Here is a 22,954-nt window from a genome sequence, read left to right as displayed (position 1 = left end):
TGTTGTCTTTAGTGTACTATTTTTTTCTGCTTGATCTTTGCCATGCTTAGGTATTAATTATAGCATTTGCTGCTGCTGTTTGCCATGCGTAGTGCCACTAAATTTCACTTTGTATTATTCTGTTAAGCTAGTTTTACTACTGATTTATTTTTCTTGTTTGCTGCTCATTGCCTTATATTAGTTGTAATTTATGCTGCTTGCTTTGCCTTTTGTATTTTTTATCATTGCTGTTTGTGTTAATTGTTTTCTGCTGCTGCATTGCCTCGTTCCTTAGTTTAGAATCTGAGCTCAGTAGATTTAAGTTAGCTTAAGAGGGGGTAGACTATATAAGAAATAACTATGATCAATTGGAAGCAATGCATTGACAAGGTATATGAAAAAAGATTTGGGCCAAAATGAGTATTGTACAATGAGAAATAATTATTTTGAAAGAAATGTGAATAGAATACAGGAAGGAGGTTTAGATAGGACTTTTTGGGAATAATGATGAATGAAGGGAGATCTCCAAGAACAAAAAAGGTTTTGTTTGCAAAATACTGCAGTAAAAGAAACCCTGTCCTTTCCTTGTGTTATCCCACTATGTGTTTGTGTTCCCTTGTGTATTTATGTTTTTCCTGTATTTATATGTTTATCTGATAAGACTTATGTTGTAGAATGTTTCTAATACTCAGCTACATGAACTATGATCAGGAATACTGTTATCCTCAAATATAATTTCCATTAATAATATGTTATTTACTTTGTAAAGATGTTTAGACTTTATTTATTCTGTTTTGTTTTAATGCTCATGTGTAAAGTTGATGTTTCAAAAGTTATTCTGATCTTTTATGTATTTACTTATGTCATATTTCCTGTAACACTGTTGTATATGTTATTTTGATTCTTTTGTAAAGCCTGTACTACAAATGTTATCTGTATTGTTATGTTCTTTAATGATGTATTTTGTACCTTTGTAATTGTATTTTTATGTTATCAAATTGTAATTGTTACCAGTTCTTCAAATTAAGTATCATTTCACTGCACACGTTTCTGTTGGCCATAGTATATGGACAATATGTGAGAAGTAGGGACTGTTAGTGTTTGCACGTGTGTTAATAATTCAGCAAGGGACTGGATAACAGCATTGCTGGTTCTAAGGACAATTAAAAAAACTTTGTGATAGCACAAGTGGTGGTTTATGGACTTGCTATATTGTCCGCAAGACTCTTCGATGGTGATTGTGCACCTGCACATTTGCAACAGATGGCTGCTGGCCGTCTCTACAAGGACTACAGTGGGTCTGCGTCTTTGCTGACTAACCAGTACCATTATTTCTGAAAGGACTGCAGTGGGTCTGCGCCTCTGGTGGCCCACCAATACCGTAATCTCTACCAGGACTACAGTGGGTCTGCTCTGTGATGACCTACCCACCAATACTCTTCAAAACTTCGACTGACTCAGCTGTGGGTTTGCTGTGTTGTGGCCCATTACCTGTCAGCATGTCAAGAGTCAGCACTGTCTTTCCGTTGGAAGGACAACGCTACTTCTTCAACACTGCATGGAAATCCACTACTTCCGTGTGCATTTTCTTTTACTGCTCAGACTTTGAGAAAAACACTGATATTTTACTGTGATGAACGATTAGGACTGTCTTTATGGACTGTGAGAAAGTTTAACTTTTGACCAACATTGTATCAATAAGAGTGTGCATTTGATTTCTTTGTTATTGTAATTATGAAAAAAATTTTTCAAATCTGTATTGGCCACTGCCCAAAACAATTTGTAAAATTTTTTGTGGGGAGCATGGGGGCTATGTAAGTAGGCTGTTTAGGTTTTTTTTGGTAACGCCACCTCTGTATGAAAATCACTGGCTGTGCTGTGTGCAGTCTGTGGCTGCTTTGCATTGTTGTAATACTCGCCATTGTAGTGCTAGGCAGCTGGCTGTGAACAGCGCGTAGCGTTGCGCAGTTGGAGGTGAGCCCCCAGCAGTGGTGGATGTGGGGAGAGAGATGGCGGAGTTTTGAAATTTGTCATGAACTGCTATATATATATATATATATATATATATATATATATATATATATATATATGATGACTATTAAGGTAAATACAACGTTTGTTCTCTATTAATATCTTTCATTTGCTAACTATCCCTATCAGTAGTTAGTGCCTTCCATAGGCTGAATCTTTTATTTAGCTGGCAGTAGTGGCGCTCGCTGTATTGCAGTAGTGGGAGTAACCAAGATTTTTGTGAGGTAAGTGATTTGTGAAAAGTACAGGTTAATGTTAGTCAGGGCCATTCTCTTGTAGAGATTATTTAAAGTCAGATTGCGTTGCGCTAAAAAAAATATTGTGTGTCAGTTTAAGGACAGTCGTGTAAAATTGTTTAAAAAGGGGACGTTTCACGGTCGCTGCGTGCAACAGCCTCTGAATGGAGGGTAACCTGATAATAAATCTTGTTCAGACTGAAAAGCTTATGTGCACGAATAAGCATGGTTTTAGAGAGCATCGTTCGCGCGAAGCTCAGCTTGTCCTTTTCTCACATAATATACCGAGAACTATGGATGAAGGGCAGCAGGCAGATTCCATATTTCTAGATTTCCGGAAAACATTTGACCCGGTGCCCCATTGCAGGCTGTTAACGAAGTTACGAGGATATGGACTAAGTTCACAGATAAGAGAGTGACTCGAAGATTTCTTAAATAATAGAACCAAGTTTGCTGCCCTCGACAGCGCGTGTTCATCAAAGATGAGGATATCGTCAGTTATGTGCCAGACAACTGTGATAGGACCACTGATATTCTCTATACACATAAATGATTTGGCTGACAGAGTCACTAGCTGTCTGGGGTCGTTTGCTGATGATGCTGTGAAGTACGGTAGGGTGTCGATGTGGATTGACTTTTGGAAGATACAAGACGACTTAGACAGAATTTACAGTTGGTGTGATGAATGACAGCTAGCCCTAAATGTGGACAACCGTAAGTTACTGCGGATGAGTAGGAAAATCAAACCTGTAATGTTAGGATACAGTATTAGTAGTGTCCTGCTTGAGACAGTCAAGTCGTTTAAATATCTGGGCGTAACGTTGCAAAGCGATATGAGGTGGAACGAGCATTGTGATAGGGAAGGAGAATGGTCGACTTCGGTTTACTGGTAGAATTTTAGGAAAGAAATATTCACCTGTAAAGGAGACCGCAGATATGACATTGGGGCGACCTATTCCGGAGTACTGAGCGACTATTTGGGATGCGTAACAGGTCGGATTGAAGGAAGACATCGAAGCAGTTCCGAGCGGGCAGCTACATTTGTTACCAGTAGGACTGAACAACGGAGATGTTTCGGAAACTCATATGGGAATTCTTGGAGGAAATTGACGTTCTTTTGGAGAAACACTATTGAGAAAATTTAGAGAACTGGCATTTGAAGCTGACTGCCGAACGATTCTACTGCCACCATCATACACTGCGCGTAAGGACCACGATACGAGAAATTAGGCATACAGACAGTCGTTAGGCACACGGTGGCGTAAAGACAGTAATTTTTGCCTCACACCATTGGCAAGTGGAACGGGAAAGGAAATGACATGTAGCGGAACAGGGTACCCTCTGCCACGCACCTTATGGTGGCTTGCTGAATATCTACGTAGATGTAGATATAGATGTAGACGTAATCCCTCTTGGCGAACTACAATTCACATCCATCACATGTTTTGTCTGTTAATAAGAAGTAACATCACTATGCTAATTGGTAATTATTTTTGTTTTTATAATTATTTCTGCAATTCATAATCACTGTTATCAAGATTTTAGCATTTGGAAGCCACGTATTTATATTTCTGATTTTTACCTAAATAGGCATAAGTAATGTGTGGACATGCTGAGTTTAAGGCGCGCGACACACATAAAGAGAGAAAGATTAGTAAGATAAAGTGTAGTGAGGGAAAGAGAGGGACAGTCACACACACACACACACACACACACACACACACACACACACACACACACACACACAGAGAGAGAGAGAGAGAGAGAGAGAGAGAGAGAGAGAGATTAGATTAAATTAGATTCGATTAGTTTTTCGTTCCACAGATCCATGCTGAGGAGGTCCTCGTGGATGTGGAACATGTCAGTTTTTTTAAAGCTGAAATAACAATACTAATAGTATCGATGTATACGTCATTTGTTTCTATTAAAAAATTCGTCAGTGGAGTAGAAGGAGTTGGCCACTAGTAAGTCTTTCAGGCTCCTTTTAAACTGACCTTCATTTGTAACTAAATTTTTTACGTTTGCTGGCAAATTACTGAAGATGAGTACTCCTGAGTAGTGGATCCCTTTTTGAACTAAAGTAAGTGCTTTTAAGTCTTTGTTCCTGATATTGTATGTATGAACTGAGCTGTTGTTGGAAAAGAGACAAATTATTTAGGACAAATTTCATTAAGGAGTAAATGTACTGAGAGGCAGTAGTTAGTATACCTAGTTCTTTGAAGAGGTTTCTAGAGGACGTTCGTGAATTTACTCCACAAGTAATACGTATTACACGCTTTTGGACTCTGAAAACTTTTATTTGACTTGAAGAGTTACCCCAAAATATTATACCATATGACATTATGGAATGAAAGTAGGCAAAGTATGCAAGCTTTTTCATTTGTATGTCGCCTATATCTGCTAACACTTGAATTGCAAATACAGATTTGTTAAGGTGTTTCTACAGTTCTGTGGTGTGCTCCTCCCAACTGAATTTATTATCAAGTTGTAATCCCAGGAATTTAGTACTGTCAGCCTCTTCTATCTGCTTTTCTTGATACTTTATGCATATGCTGGGTGGAAGCCTCTTACAGGTTCTGAATTGCATATAGTGAGTGTTTTCGAAGTTTAATGTCAGTGAGTTGCCTTTAAACCATTTATTAATATCCATGAAAATATCATTAGCAGATCTTTCTAGAAATACACTCGACATACTATTTATTGCAATACTTGTGTCATCTGCAAACAAAACGAACTCTGCTTCTGGCAGTGTAACTGATGAGAGATCATTAATGTAGACAAGAAAAAGCAATGGCCCTAAGATGGATCATTGTGGAACACCACATATAATTTCTTCCCATTCTGATGATGGCTGATGACTTAATTCACTAGCCCCTTGCACTGACACCCTTTGTTGCCTGTTAGAGAGGTATGACTTGAACCATTTTGCAACACTGCCCGTGACACCATAGAATTCTAATTTATTTAAAGGGCTGTTGTGGTTCACACAATCGAGTGCCTTTGACAAATCACAGAAAATACCTGCTGCTTCTAACTTGTTATTTAATGAATTAAGTACATTTTTACTGTAGGTGTAAATAGCTTTCTCGATATCAGAACCCTTCAGAAATCCAAACTGTGTTCTCGATAATGTGTTATTTGTGGTCAGATGATTGAGAAGCTGCCTGCACATTACTTTTTCTAAAGTTTTTGAGAATGCTGACAAAAGTGAAATCGGTCTGTAGTTTGATGGTATCTCTTGCTCCCCTTTCTTGAATAGAGGCTTAACATGAGCATATTTTAGCCAGTCAGGAAATGTCCCAGTTATAATTGACTGGTTACACAAGTAACTCAGAAAGGTACTAAACTCACAAGAACATGGCATAATTAACTTTGTTGATATTTCATCATAAGCACTACAATGCTTTGGTTTTAAAGATTTTATTATGGAAGTTATTTCTTTTGGTGAAGTGAGTGACATATTCATGTAGGTGAAGCTATTTTTAAAGGCTAGTTTCAGATATTCAAGGGCATTATTTACTGATCCTGACAATCCCATTCTATCAGTAACGGATATAAAGTACTTGTTAAATAGATTTGCCACACTATGCCCATCGGTTACTAATGTGTCATCTACCCTTAGTGCTATTTGCTCCTGTTCCTTTCTGGTTCTACCAGTCTCCTCTTTCACTATATCCCATATTGATTTTATTTTGTTCCCTGATATTGCTATCTTCTTCTCGTAGTGCATTTGTTTAGATGTCTGAATTACTTTTTTAAATATTTTACAGTATTCCTCGTATTTAGCTAAACCATCAACATTGGAGCTGTTCCTGGTCGACAGATAGATTTTCCTTTTTGTCTTACAGGAAATCTTTATTCTTTGTGTAATCCACGGTTTTATTATAGACTTCGGTTTAATTTGAGTAACTTTTAGAGGAAAACAGTTTTCAAACGTGGTACTGACCTTGTTCATGAATGTGTTCTATTTTTCATTCATGTCATGAGCACTATAATCATCTTTCCAGTTCATATCTTTGAGCAGTTTTCTAAAACACTCAATTTTTGGTTGATTGACTACTCTCCTGTACTCGGATTTAGCAGTCTTGGTTATCTGCTTAGAATTTACACCTAAAACAAGGAGCTGCATGTCATGATCTGATAGTCCATTTATAACAGGTTTTATGATATGATTTTGTTCCTTTGATTTGTCTATAAAAATGTTATCAACAGTTGTCCTTGAGGATTTAGTGATCCTAGTTGGAAAGTTTACAGTGTGAGTTAGATTGAAAGACAACATTACTAACTGCAGTAATAGTTTACTGGAAGACTGCATTAGAAAATCTGTATTAAAATTACCAGCAATCAAAATTTCTTTGTTTCTTCCTGTTAAATAACCCAAAAGAGCTTCTAGATGAATTATGAATAGATTATAATTTCCTGCAGGTGCTCAGTAAATAGTTACTACTATATGGGATCTGTTATGGAACTCTACTTCTGTTGCACATGCTTCTAGATCCTGCTCTGAACAGAATTTATTAATGTCAAAGTTCTTGAATTTATGACAGGTTTTAATAAATGTGGCAACTCCTCCTCCATCCATATCTACTCTGCAGAAGTAGGAAGCTACCTTAAATCCTGAAATGTCTAACATATCTATACCAGTGGTCACTTGATGTTCCGAGAAGCAGATTATGTCAATTTGGTTAGATGAATTCATTTCATCGATACAAATGAGTAGTTCATCAACTTTCTTTCTGAGTCCCGGAATGTTCTGGTGTAATAAAGATAACTGATACTGCATACTAATGGGATTATAACTGCTTTGGCGAAGATGAACTGGCAGTTTCTGATTACTTTCTGTTAAACATTGTTTAAATGGAGGCTCTATGTTAAAATCTGACTCCTGTTCATCTGTTTTCTCAAACCGAGTGTGTCTTCCAGTCTCTCTTAAAACTCGTTTTCTTCCCCCGTTCCCTACCTTAAAAAAGGCATCCCTCTGACACCTGTGACCACTGGTATTTTACCACTTCTGACAGTGTCCCCCCTTAAGTTTTCTCCTCCCTTTCCTATTGAGGTGAAGGCCACTCCTGGTGTAGTCCCACCTATCGATAGCATCCACAGGAATCAAACCAATATGGGACCCTATATCCGTCCTATGCAGCCACTCCAACTCCAAGTTCACCCTCCCTATGGAAGAGTTCAAATGAGGCCGATCATCGCGTTTCAACACATACACAAATCCCACAGTCGTATGCTTCGTTGCTGATGCTATCTTCACCAGGTCACTGTTTATGGAATATTCAGAGTCTCTGTCAATGATATTTCCCGGACCACCCACTATAACCACGGCATCCTCTTTTGTGAAATGCTTGCATAAAGAACCTATATCCTCTGTTACCTGACCCAGATCTGCACTAGGCTTGAAAAAGTTTGTGACCTGGTACTCTGGACCTAGATTTTCCTGCAGTAGTGGGCCAACACCTCTACCAAGGGAACAACCTTAGACAGAACTTTCTTTCTCTTTACAAATTTCCCTACTTTTTTCAAGTCCTTGAAAGCTTGATGTGCCCTTTATACAGCTTCAGCTACATGAGGCTCATCCGATTCTGACTGAGGCAACAGGTCAAATCTATTTTCAATATTTATGGCAAAGCTGTCTGATGCTCTTCTTTGCCTGTTCCCCCTATTACCTGTTGCCACTTCCCACCTCTGTTCACCCTTCTCCCTCTTTAACCTGTCCAGATCTTCACTTGCCTTGTCTAGGTAAACTTGGAGAGCTGCAATTTACCCTTCCTGTTCCAGTATTTTCCTATGTCTACTGCAGATCCTACGATACCACTGGTGAGCCTCATTTATGTCCGCATTTCCCACGCAACTAAATTCGCCCCAATGAAAGAAACTACAGCACCCATCACACCATACCCCGGAATTAACGATCCTACGGCATATCATACACTTCTCACACATGGTAAAAACAGATATCGTGTAAACTGATTTAAGTACTGACTAAACCGTAAACAAAGGACCCTAGAAACTAATCAGGCAGATGTAAATATATTGAATGAGTACTGAATAAAAAAAACTGGTGATTACATATAAGTTTAAGTCAGTGTTTACTAACGATACGCGCGCGCGAAATTAAGCCTAAAATCCGTGCTATAGGTGTGAGAAGGATAATCAACTTCTTATCCCGCTTAATCTTCTTTAACACTTCACTAACACTTCCACTAATGTGACAACACTTATATTATATTTATACCAACAGGAAACGTTTACCTCTAAGTTTAATTCACTGCTTACCTACGATTCACACGCGTGAAATTAGGCCTAGGATTCGTGCTACAGGCGCGAGAAGAAAAATACGCTTCTTACCCCGTTTAACCTTATTTTGTACTTCACTAACACTTACACTAATTTAACAACACTTATATTATATTTATAACACCTGTACACGTTTAAAAATAGCTTAATAACGGCGCTTTTTATAATTATTTAGTGCAGCAAATACTCGAAGAGTCCGCGTCGGCGCAGTGTTGCCAACCAGAAAGAGAGAGAGAGAGAGAGAGAGAGAGAGAACTAGAGAGAGAGAGAGAGAGAGAGAGAGAGAGAGAAATAAGCGCCCTTGCTTTTAATTGAGTCTTGAGATACACGAGTACCAGAAAAACTACTGCAAAGAACTTTCTGAAATCACGGTAGCTGTTACTCTAATTCGTATGAAACGCATCGTTTTTTCGGTTTGTTATACGCGGGAAGCCGTTAAAAAAAAAGGTGATTTATTGGATTGCATTGTCCTTCTTCTCTAGAGCCCATTTCAGTGTAAGCAATATCCATTCGATATTTCAAACGGACGAGACAAAACCATTGTCTATTGCTCCCATACATATTCAAAATGTCACCACGTACGTTTTTCATTAACTGAGCGGTACGACGGAATTTCTGACACTCGCTTCCATTTCATAATTATGTTCACTTGCAATCAACAAAATTCCACAGGTTTCTAACGCCATTCGAGTTAAACGTCGATGATGTTTCTCAGTCTGCACCACTCATTTTGAAAACTTCTTCATGTACATCTCCATCCATACTATGCAAACCTCTTCGAAGTGCATGGTAAACATCACTTCTCACTGTGCCGTGTATTAGAGTTTCGTTTCCGTACGCTGCACGAAAGATATGACTGCTTAAATTTTAATTACTGATATCGTTTATTCGCGGTTATTGCAGGATAGATTCGCAACGGTTTATAGTGTATTCCTATATTCCTCACGTGTCACTGGTTCTTTGTGGGGATAGTTGGCGTTACCTTCAAGCGTGGGCCATTTCGGATTTTTCAGAATGTCTGTTACACTCCAGTTGGTCAGAAAAACACGTCACAATTCGTGCTGCCCTAGTTTGTGTATTTTCAATATCGAAATTTGTTTTTAATTCGTGTAGGTTCCACATGTGAAAGCCGTATTCTAGGATGAATGGCACAAGTGTTTTTAAGCAATCTGTTAACTAGAGGGAATGCAATTTTTCACTATCCTACTAGTTACCCTAAGTTTTGCACCTACATTACTTACGACTGAGTCGTTATCATTGCAGTTCATATCGCTACAAATTGTCACAAGCATGCGTTTGTGTAAGTTGACTGATTCAAATTGTAACTCATTGATATTCAACATTTATCATTTTGTGAAATACAGCATTTTACCTTTTTGAATTCTTAAATCAAGTTACAAAACTATACACTGCTTTGTAGTGTTACCAAACTCTGACTGACTCTTTGTGGAACATTTTTTTCAGACGGTACTGAGATATAGATAATTTATTCCATTCACAGAATCTGAGTTTACTATTTATGTTATCTGCGAGGTCATTAATATCGAACAAGAACAGCAAGAGTCCCAAAACATTTCTTTGCGACAAGCTGGAACTTACTTCTACATCTTGGCGGCTTGTGTTGGCTATACGCAACAACTCGCATAAGATGAATTGTAGTACTATTAACTAGTTTTAGAGCCACTGAATGCTCGTCAACAGATTTAAGTGATAGAGTAACATTAATCTTTGAATCATACACAGCTAGGCACTAGAGACAAGGTGGTGGCGAAAGCAACGAAATTTGGTGTATTACTCACTCAAAGGTTTACGAAAGGAAAATATAAATACGTTCTACGATACTTGTATTGCACTGCCTTGTCGTACACTCACTCACACACATACACACATAGTTCGGATGCATTTGGATTCGTAGTAAGCACGCACTGAATGTGAATACAAGGAGTATGACACGTTGCTACCTCGTTGTCCTTGACATGAGAAGCATTACATCTATAATCGTGCACTAAACAACTGACAGTTCGTCATCCACAATGCATATAATGTACTTTTTTATCCGTCGATATCTTTCCTTATTAAGAAATCCTCAGTCCCCTTCTTCTCTTCCTTTTTCTTCGCCTTTGCCACTCGCACGAGATCGAAGTTCGTGAAAGTCTTCTTCATTTTCCAGTAGATGTTTCTATCACAAGTCCTTGCATACACAGTCTTGTAAAGTCTCTTTGCGTCTTCTAAAGTCCTCGTCGCCACTACACTGGAGACCGAGCTGGCACTATTGTTACGGTAGGCTGTGTTTGTCAGTTCGTGAAACGGCTTCTGGTCCAGTACACCGCTAAGACAATTTCTCCCTGCCACTATTACACAGCCATAACCCAGGGTCACGTAACAGGATACTAGAATGAGGGTTCTACAACACTGAATCAAATTAGTAACAAAGTCACACAAATGAATTAAAAAGGGTTTACTTACCTTTGTGACGTTTTGAATAACGAAGTCTGCGACGCTGCATGTAATTTAACACAAAAAAGTCCTCACTGGCTAAGTGCAAATAATGGTTGATAAACTTCACAATACATAGCAAATAAAATTTAAAACAACCGCCAGTTTATTTCTAAGAGTTCTGTAAACGACGTTCCATGTCTGTCAGTCCTGGACGATGATCTATAAACAAGTAGGCGAGAGCTGCTCTTCTGTCTTCCAAGGAGGCCTCTGTCCGTTGTCGTTCGGTCATTGGCAGATTGTACTTGGCCGGCAATTGGCCGACGCGACGTCGATATGTCCATTCCCAGCGCTGCCTGTGGCGGGGGTGGAACTCGCGCAAGTGGCGAGTCCCTATGGCACTGGCACCAACTCGCATCTTTGCGCCTTTGCTGCCTTTGCCCTGGCTGTGTCTTGTTCGGGCGACACAAAACACAGCATATTCGTCTTTTTTTGTTCATTCTCTTCCTTTCTCACTGTGTGCTACCATTTGCACCACGCTCTTGCCAAAATAGGTGTCGTCCTTCCTCATGAGGTGCCCATGCCTCTGCAGTCCTCTGCCTTGAACCGACGTTGATATTTCCGTCACTGCAAAGCGATCCTCTATGTTCTCGTTTCTGTCACTGCTGACTCTGGTGACGCCACAAATTTTTCTTAACATTCTCATTTCAGTCACATCTACCGACTTATAATTTGCCTTAGTTGGCGCCCTTGTGTCTCTCCATATAGCACTGCAGACCTCAATAATGACTTATACACCATCCCTTTAATCGTCAAATTTGTTCTTCTATCGCACAATACATATGACGACATTTTCCACTTCATCCAACCAATCTGCATGGCTTTTCCTATATCTGACTTGCCATTACTAGGCATTGTTGAACCTAAGTAGGCCTACTTAAGCTATCGACTTTTTCCAACTTTTCTCCATCCAACTGAACTGTTTCCTCCAATTTTTCTTCTAGATACATATACTCGATTATCTTCCTTTCAAAATTATTCAGCCTCTTTTCTCCGTTTTTCAGTCTCACTTCCAGCTCATTTTTGTTGGTGCTACGTAACACTGTACTATATGCGAACATAATACGCTCTCTAACACCTTCTGATGCTAAATCGACAGCCAGATTTAAAATATACTGACTCAGTACATAACTTTGATGAAATGTTACTTCAGTTGATATCCAGTCTGTTTGCCCAACACTGGTTTTTATCCAAGTTATGGGACCATTATACATGTCCCCAATAATAACTAGATATTTCTTTGACACTTTACTCTCTCTTATACAATTCCAAGTGTTTTCTACGTCTATAAGGATTACATGACACTCCTTCTTCTTCTCTCCGTGTTTCTCCATAAGTTGCTCAAGTGCATAGATTTCATACATTATTCCTTTACCCCTTATGAATCTGAACCGTTTGCTGGAGCGCGAAGATTGCACCCGCTGTTCCTTTACCCGTTGTGAAACCGAACTCTTCAATCCATATTGCTGTTCCTTGACAGAGTCGTGATTCCCTTATCTTCTCTCAGATTTTCGTAGCGTGTACCATTAGTTTCATTCCTCTAGAATTACTACAGTCCTGAATATCAACCGCTTCCTTGATGAATGGGAGTATTGTAGTGTCCCTGAAGTCATACGGAATACTTTCTTCCTGGTATATCTGTTGCATCAAACGCCAGAGCACATCGAACCCTTCCAGATCAAGACGCTTCCAAGTTCCTATAGGGATTTCTTCAGGACCTAGAGCTTTTTTACTTTTCGTTTTCTTCATAGCTGCTACCAGTTCTTCGGTGGTTATACCTGTAGCGTTGGATGGAAGGGAATACCATCGCCAAGAGGTGATCTTGGGTTTTACGCATTAACCAGATGTTCAAAATATTGTTCACATCGTTTCCGAATACTGTTTTATTCTAGGAGCATCATTCTCCCCTCAGTCTTCATGTGTCTTACGTGGATAAAGTATTTTGGTTCCTTGTGTCATGCTCTAGCTATTCTAAAAATCTCGGCCCTCATCTTAGCAGTGTCTACTTCCTCGTAAACCTTGTTCTATGGAACGGCGTTTACTTTCGCCACAGCCCATTTAGCGGTTTTATTTTCCAGCCTGTTACTCTGCCTATTATTGTGGAATACCTTTATGACTTGATTTCCTCTTGTACCTTATCGTTTCGACAAATTCTCCGTCCAGTCAAAAATTTCCTTTCATACCCTACATGACCTTACCTTCCTTAATAAGCCTTGATATGGTACCGAGCCGAATGCTTTCCGGAAGTCAAGAAGTGCTGCACGTACCTAACTGCTCTGATCCATAATTTTCAGGATTTCATACAGGAGAAGTGCCAGTTGTGTTCTCAGATTGTACAGAATGTCAGTAACAGTGATGCTCGCCAATGGTTTTGTTAATCACTTCTGCTGCCCTTTTTGCAGACGGGTGTGATCTGTGTCTATTTCTAACTACTGAGCACAACTTTCTGTTTCAAGTGCCTCAGTATATCATGCTTACAAGAAGGCCTATCTCAGAAATAAATTCTAAACAGTACAATGGAGAGGTTCCACTGGGCAATGCATCGTTTTTACTTTTAGCGACTTCATCTGCTTTTCAAAACCGTGGACTCAAAGTTTGGGCCTGCTGCTGAGACAATTAAATTCGAAGAGTGAAACAAAATGGCTGAAGAAAAATATGGGACGTACTCTTTGTTATCATTTTTCGGTATTGAGTGACGAAATAACAAATTTAGTCTAAGTTATTTCATACCATATCTGCTCATCGTCGTTTCAGTAATCGAAGCTTTCCGGACGTGGAAAATTATTTATGAATATCCACAATATAAACGTTGAGATATTATCCATGCTTCAGCCACAAAGCAATTTCAATGACACGAACCTGTTTGCTATCTAATATTTCTAGATTTACGTAATACTCATACACTGCAAAACGAAATTAAAGAAGGAGCATATATGTATCTGAGTTTTAAGCATGGTTTTGGTTGTATGAGCTCTGTTGTAAGTTATCAAAGCTGTCTAATAATCAGGAAGGCTGCTGACTGCATTTCCCCGGAGGCGAGTCATGTGATGGATTGTTTTGTCGAGTGATCGTGTGTACTATATCTGCAATATCCAATATTGTACGTACAATGAGACTGATGACGAAATTAAGGTACCAAAAAATAGCTAAGGTCATTATTCTTTGTGTACCCGTAAGATAATGAATAACTATGACCACAGTTCCAATAGAGCGATAACACGGAAAATTAGCAACATAAATTTGAGTTCATCCGTCGGGATCTTAGGGACGCTGCTGCTTTCATTGTTTCTACATCCCGCCTAAAAATATTTGATATAAACTCTGCTAGCAACAGAGAGAAGCAAGGAAAAGAAATATGTTCCTTCCAGTTCGAAACAAGAGCAATGCGAACGAATACGAAAATAAGAATCTTGAAAACTTGATTTTATAACTTCAAATGCAGTTATAGTCCCTTGTGCTGGTTCTGCAGCGTCGTGCATGAGGGACCACACAGTGAATCGCCTGGCGGCAGCAAATAAAAAACACTGGAGGAATCGCATTCAGTTCTTCATTTGACAGTCCCGGAACACGTGGAGTACACTGGGAAAAATAATAAGAATCTTATCACTCGAGTACTACATGTTTCATCGTATAAAGTCGATACTGACAAGTGACTTTTGAAACATGTGATATCATTCATCACCTTTATCTGTGGTTTTTAGTTCATGTTTTCTTATAAACATTGCGGTATCTCAATATTTCACACGTAATTTTCACGTTGACGGAACCCCTAAGGTCAATTACTTGTCCCTTCAGTCTACTTCATTAAATTTTCAGAGTTCCTCTACGCTTCTTTACATTTAAAATCGTGATCTTTACTGTCATAAAATATATGTACTTTAATTGGGTAATAACGTTCATTTTTCCCAGTGTCATTCATCCAGATTAAAAATTATACAGCTATACTAGAAAAATGATCTACTACTAAATGTTTAATTTGTATAGTAGTTGCATGTAGGGTATTTACTGATTAAAGCATAGAAGCAAGAACTCCTATTGAGGATGCAATGGAAAGGTTGATATGAAGGTCAACTAAACAAAGAATACATAATAGATCACAGGAACATGCACATTAAAGAATAAACTCCGCCCGAACAGGCCACGAAGGCCCAACGATACCGACCGGCTGCCGTGTCATCCTCAGTACACAAGCGTCACTGTATGCAGATATGGAGGGGCATGTGGTCAACACTCCGCTCTGCCGGCCGTATCTCAGTTTACGAGACCAGACATCCACATTAGAGAATGAAATGTAAACCCTGTGGAGTAGTACAAGATAAGATAATAACTTATAATACACTTTAACATTGGTGCTTTGTTTTGGATCAGAAATGAGCAGTTCAATCTATATGTGGTGTCAGATGGTGAACCTCTTGTAGACCCTTTTTGGGAGGCTAGAAATTCTGACAGTGGCCTCTGAAAATTTATTTTCTTTCATGTCGTTTGCTGCTAACAATATGAGCTTATTTCCAAGATTTAGCAGCGTTCACAAAATTATTCCTAGGAAGGAACCCAATCTGCATGGGACTTAACTTCTAAGGTCATCAGTCACCTAGAACTTAGAACTAATTAAACCTAACTAACCTAAGGACATCACACACATCCATGCCCGAGGCAGGATTCGAACGTGCGACCGTAGCGGTCGCTCGGTTCCAGACTGTAGCTTCTAGAACTACACGGCCACTCCGGCCGGCGAAACTTCGTGCCAGACGGGAATTGGAAACCAGATTTGCCGCTTATCGCTAGCAGTCGTCTAACTGCGCGTATGTTCACTGTGTGTGCACGCTCCCCCGATCGATCCAAATCTCCATATGCCACACTATCTACAACCCTGCTGCTCGCAACATACTTACATTCCCACGATAAGGTTAATGAGAAAAACATGTTTAACTTTGGTATAATTATAGTTGATTTTCCCATGTAGCCTTTTAATACATATTTTTACGAGTCTAGACTGACAAAACGACAATAATAGTAATAAGGTTGAACCCGTGTGTCCCTTTAACCATGTTGGGGGAATTCATTGATGCTGCGAGCAATAAGGGCAGAGACGCTGTGGTACGTTTACGAATAGCCAAGATGCTTAAAGCGTCTACTCGCGATAACCAGAGAATATGGGTTCAAGGCCCGTCCGACACAAAGTTTTAACTGTCGCCAAAAGATAATATTTCCATACCTAGTATATCTTCTATCAAAATAATTAGTAGTTGCAAATTAATTTCGTAATATTAAAATTCAGCTGCAAAGAGTCAGCAACGTTTGTTGTAAAAATCCATATTAGAAGCCTAGGGAATGATGATGATGTTTGGTTTGTGGGGCGCTCAACTGCGCGGTCATCAGCGCCCGTTCAAAGTCCCGATTTTGACACAGTCCAATCTTTTTTCACAGTCCAATCTAGCCACCGTCAGGAATGATGATGGTGATGATGAAATGATGAGGGCAACACAGACATCCCGTCACAGGGCAGGGAAAATCCTCAGCCCGGCTGGGAAACAAACCCGGCACCCCGTGATCTAGAGGCAGCAACGCTATCCACTAGACCACGAGCTGCGGACAAGCGTAGGGGAGAAAACGAAGAAATTAACTCTAACGCTGAATACGTTTGCTCGTTAACTCTGTTGTGGGAACCGAAGTAAAGTTGTGAGCAAATACGATGAAAACGGTGTGGCAGTGGACGTTTGCATCGCCGGCCGGAGTGGCCGAGCGGTTCTAGGCGCTACAGTCTGGAACCGCGTGACCGCTGTGATCGCAGGTTCGAAACCTGCCTCGGGCATGGATGTGTGTGATGTCCTTAGGTTAGTTAGGTTTAAGTAGTTCTAAGTTCTAGAGGACTGATGATCTCAGAAGTTAAGTCCCATAATGTTCACAGCCATTTGAACCATTTGACGTTTGGATCTATCCCGAGAGCGTGCACGAGTAAACAAGGTGGTATTTCTGGCTCCAGCTGTAGACTCGTTCGGACATTTAGCTGTCGCCACGTGAAGTCATTGCTTACGCCAGCGTTTACTGTTTCGCTTTCTTTGCTGTTTTTTCTGTGTGACATTAGTGTGCGCTTATACGTCGTTTATTGTGTGTTTATCTATTAATTAGTCGAATATTTCTTCTTCGACTGAATTTCGGTTTGGACAGAAATCCCACCATCGCTACACAACATAGCTGCCTCCATCCGGAAGGATACCCTGGCTCTTCATTTGAAATGGAAACCCACCGAGTTCAACCGACTGGTCTCGAGGTTCACGGCTGGCTGACGGAGGTGATGAACAATAATTCTGGTTCCAGCCACATAATTCAGCTTCACTCTGAAAACTACTGTGTTTCTGTGAAGTTTTGAACCAAGTAATGGTTGATAAAATTCGCAAAAAATTGAAGAGCTTATTGATATGGAGTGCACTAAAAGTATGGTCTCTATGAAAACGGCTGAAACAACTTTTCGAACTGTTGGAGTGTTGTACTTAAATACTGTTACTGACAATGTGAAAACTAAGGAAGCTATAAAGAAATGTTAAATGAAGGATGGTCACTGTAATATATACTACACTGCTGTGATGGCGTAACGTCTGTTGGAATCGAAGTCAAGACGAACATCACGTCTCATTTTGCTGTAGAAAGTCACAAGACTCATGTTATTTATACCGGCCAAATTCAAACTTACCATGGCCATAATGAGTCAGGGCGTTTTCGGGCGCTTGCCTCGGTCGTTTGTTCGTTTTAAAAAACAAATTTAATGCAACAGCGCCAAATTACCCTCTGTGAGGTTCTGGCAGCACAGTAAACTGTGGAACCGGAATGCGATGCGATTAAAGAAACTCCATCCAACGTCTCGTCCATTGCTACTGACATTCCACCTCTAGTAATACGACCGAGTCTTGCATCTGTTCTTCATAAAAAATGAACTACAGAGAAAGAAAAGATCTCTAGAACAGAGTGATGAAGCCTCATATTCTGAATTATCATCCGACTCTCACGCAGTCGGAAAACCAAGACTTTCAAATAAAGCAGAATTAGTAGATATGACGGCATGCAGGTGACACCTGATTTACAAATGGCTCACAACGAATCGCTAGTGGAAACAGACACGACAGATGTGAAGCAGAAAACAACAACAATGCTGAATGCCGCAGTCGAAGTATAATAGCCCTTTCGGCTCGACCAGTATAACGAAGCCACTCATAAACACCAGTCCCAAAACAAACCCCTACAACAGGCCCCCAGGGGGAAAAAAACCAAGAGAAAGTGTGTGCCAAATAGCAAGCAGCGAACGTCGATCCCGCAGTAAAATCAACACAGAGTATCGAAGACGTCAAAACAACCTTCGTATTTCAAAATTCTCCACGTCTCAAGATTAAACACCAGCCGAACTTTTCCGTTCCTCTCAATCCAGCGAAATAAAATAAGGAAAACCGGACTTGAAACCGAAGATCTTCAGTTTCGAAATTATGCGTGAAGAAATTGAAGACAATCGAACAAAAGAACTCGGTAATGTGCACTCCCGCAATACTATCTAAAGGGTGGCATATAGAAATGTCAGAAAACATCTACATATTTTTAGTTTTACTACAATAATTTGTGTGACGTACTTCCTAACACTGCTCGTAAGGTCTAAATTAAGACTAATAGTAGCATGGCCCAACTTACAAACTGGTAACCTCAAATAGTAACAAGGTTCAGTTTGATCTGAAATTGTCTACGCTACTGCAGTTCGTCTATTGCTAATACAGGAAGACGCAACTTCAAATCTAGACATCTCCGGTTTCCAGTCAGTTGAAAACATAGCATACGAACTAAATACAGGCACGGCCATGTTAGTTCGGAAAGGAATCAACGTAGCTCGAGTCGAAAATTGGAATTCGGTCGTGCCGTAGGCTTCCGGGTCTTCGACGCCACATTCATAAATGTGTTGGCATCATCCAGAAGCAATCAAAAGTCAGCAACTAGCGCCTTTTTCCAGGATACGGGTATCTGCCTGAAAAGGACCCACCTTACATCGTGATACGTGGGGATTTCATTTGCGTTCTACACCAGAAATGTCAGAGGCCCCACTTAAAATTCTTGAAACATGACTAAGCTGCAAGATACTTGAGAATTATTTCACCCTACCCTTGTCAAATATACGCTTTTCACCTCCACCTCAAATAGTAGTGTAGATGGAATTTGTATATCTTCTAACATAAGCATCCATGTTATCGACGCTGAAGTCATTCCAAGCTTCCTTTCTGATCACTTCTCGTACGCCAGAAGAATAAATGTAGATACACAATAAACGAAAAGGTCCCCTGGGCAATGGATGTGAAACATGGCACACCTGCAAGACGCACACCTCGAAAACGAAATCCGTTCGACATGAACTTCTTGCATACACTATATTAATAGACACAGAGCAAAACTCGAGTGGTGGACCATAGGAACTACAAATTAAATTTGTTTGCAATGGGGTAACGGCATCCTAGTTCCATCTTATCAAACATCGTTCTAATTTGCATTAGATGCTCTGAATTGTGATCATCTTGTTGTCTAAAACGATGTCATACAAGAATTTTATCGTTAGTATGAGGACATGTACTCCGCAGACCCTGTCGACAACATCGTCGTGTCTAATATAATTCAGACACTCAATAGGGACATAACTTAATAGGAGAACATTGAATTCTTGGTGGACTTAGCAGTTGTGATCATTTTAGTATTCATCGCCAGATCTCCAGAAAACTGCTCTACTGGACCGGACGGCCTCACCAATGAATTCTATTTCCAGTTGTAGCACATCATTGGACCCATCCTCACTGCCTGTAATGTTGTTATATTTTGATTACAAGACTATCGCCAGGGTAATAAATAGTAGAACGATCCCGACAGCACAAGATAATCACAAACCACCAGTCATTTAACCCACACAGAGACGTTATGAGCATTTTTTCAGAAATCAGGGGTATATTATCGATATTATCGATCACTGAAACAACCAGCATAACAAGTGCGTTCTTAAGAGTCGATTTTTCTGAGGACTTTGACAGGGTCAGTAACATGTACAGTGTGCAAATCGTGAAAAGGATTGGACTCGAAGACATAACAGTGAAGGTAATAAGTCAGTAAAGAAGAGCTTACAGGGACTCATACGCTGTGGTCGTGCGGTTCTAGGCGCTTCAGTCCGGCGCCTCGTAGCTGCTACTGTCGCAGCTTCGAATCCTGCCTCGCGCATGGAGGTGTGTGATGTCCTTAGGTTATTTAGGTTTAAGTAGTTCTACGTCTAGGGTACTGATGACCTCAGATGTTAAGTCCCATAGTGCTTAGAGCCATTTGAACCGTTTCTGACTCATAACCGAAAACACCTGGCTAGTCGTGACTTTACTATAAAGAATCAAAATTGTTAGTATCTGCATATTCTCCAAAGTTTATTGTCTGGCGCATGTATTCTCAGTACCTAAATGACAGGCCAGAATCATGATGCAACGAGCTAGCAGGTTCGTGAAGAAGGGGAATATTTTCAAATTACACTTTTCGACGATAACAAAATGAAGACTGGACTGTGTTCTAGGACTAATGGACTTACAGAGGAAAGTCACTGTCCTTTTTCTCAAACGAATCGCGAGACTGTTATACAGTAACACAACGAACATGGTAGCAAGGCTGTTCACACTTAGTCCACCTCAAAAGCACGCAGCCGCCAGTGGACATAAGCAACATAAGTTTCCAACTGAAGCATGCACGTCAGTATGTCATCGAAGAAAGTTATTAGGCGATACCACCTTAAGAAACACGCATTTAATAACCAGTAACCTATTTCAGAAATGGAGTAAAATGAATGAACCTAATACGTTTCGAGCAAAATACCCGTCTTATAACTCGAAGGTACTTTATAACAACATTACCCAGACGTCGCAATAACTTGGTATCAGGTGATGAACAACACAATATATGCCAATGAAAAATTATATAGAATATGGTTGCAGCCTAATGACAAATATGTTAAGAGCAGCCTAGTCGATACATTGCTTCACAAATTCGCGTGGTATGGACTTACGAAAAACTGTCGATGAGTGAGGGAAAAACAATCTCTCTTACCTAGGAACTGGCAGGAAGTCATACGTCCGAGATACTCACAAATCCAGAATAGGAATTCTGTCTTATCACAAAAAATAAGCCAGCCGCTGTGGCCGAGCGGTTCTAGGCGCTTCAGTCCGGAACTGCGCTGCTACTACGATCGCAGGTTCGAATCCTGACTCGGGCATGGCTGTGTGTGATGTCCTTAGGTTACGGTGATGTGTCTACGAGGAAATTATGTACATTACATGCTCACAGAATACGAAGAATACACTTTAGTCGGTTTTTTGGAATAGATGCCAACCGTTTAAGAATTATAACTAAGAGCAGCTATTCCTAGCTACATGTAAAATGTTTCTGTAAATATTTTTCAAAGGCATTGTTAAGCTACAGTTCAATCGTTTGCATTCAGAAACTATGAACTTCAGATACTGATGACGATTTAACTTACCTCAATACGGGAAAAATGAGAGCTTTCACAATCTAGAGAACTTGTGAGATATTATATGTTCCATTGCATAATCTACTTTCAGTCAAGCTCCACACAGTAACGCGTACCAAGATAAATTTCAATAATTATGCTAGGGCGTATAAACTTGTGTGAAATTCCATTTTACTGAAGGGTGGAAGAAAATAGATATATAAGGATGCTGCAAAAGTAGAGCTTGTGAAGTTAACAGCATTTAAATCGTGTGGAGTGATGCAGCGAGTAAAGTAATCAAACAATAGTCCTACATCAGGATGACCCAACCGAAATGTTATAAAGGTGTAGTGACAGCAGAAAATTAGTGTTGGATAATGAACCTGTCCCTGCTATCCTCAGTATGACGAGAAAACTCCTTAACCATTAGTCTATCTGAGTACTCAGACCTAACCAAAGTTTCGTAGCACTGATGACCAGAAAAAGATTTCAGTTACCATTAGGTATTCTTTATATTACAGACTTAGGGCATCTAAACGGTTTGTACTTCATGTCATAGCATGTGCATTGTTTTTATCCCTATCGATATATTCATTACCCTGAACCTAACTGATTTCATGAATTTCGTGCCTGATCCTTCCTAATGAGAATGTAATATATGAGTTTTTTTATCAATAAGTTTTAAAATTTGCATATAAATTTTCTTTGCTTGTCCAAGGTATTTTTAGATGGAGTTAGATTTGAAGTAACTTCTTTGCATTTATAATTAACTATTTCCAATAAATGATGCCAGTGACTATTACATACATTCTTTTTACCGTAGTACAGCAGAATAATTTTATATGTCAGACTTAAAATTTTATTTAAGTTCTAACAGGCCAACTCAGAACAGAGTAAGATAGCAGTGGGCTGATGTGGCGATTGCTATGACAGCAGACCATACTGTCGATAGAACAGGCCTCAGAATAGGGCAGGCAGAAACGCAAGCAACACTGTGCTACTTAATCGGGCACTGTAAGGTAGCACTAAGTAACTTCACCGACTGAGCGCCGCCGGGACAAAGTCAAACGTAGACAGAAGGAACCTGTGCTCAAGCAACCAAAGCGACTAAGTCACAGATGCTCACTCGACTCATTACATAAAGAGGCTTTTGGCGTTCCCAAACACATTATATCGTGCCGCCATTCTGTCCGTGTCGCTAGGATCAGAGAGAATTATGGTCTGTTGAATTTCAGTGAAACCACGACATACTGATCTGTGATAGTCTGCCTCATACTTGCTCGTCGATTTCTACACTGCGAGACAGCCAACCTGGTGCATCCCAAACCCATTACCTGCTATTCCTTCCTACTGCGACATCACGGATGTTAGCAGCTAACCCTCCTCCACAACTGGGTCGTCATCCTCGCAGATG

The sequence above is a fragment of the Schistocerca nitens genome, chromosome 3 (assembly GCF_023898315.1).
Source record: "Schistocerca nitens isolate TAMUIC-IGC-003100 chromosome 3, iqSchNite1.1, whole genome shotgun sequence".
Taxonomy (NCBI): Eukaryota; Metazoa; Arthropoda; class Insecta; order Orthoptera; family Acrididae; genus Schistocerca; species Schistocerca nitens.
Note: the sequence above shows the minus strand (reverse complement) of the source record.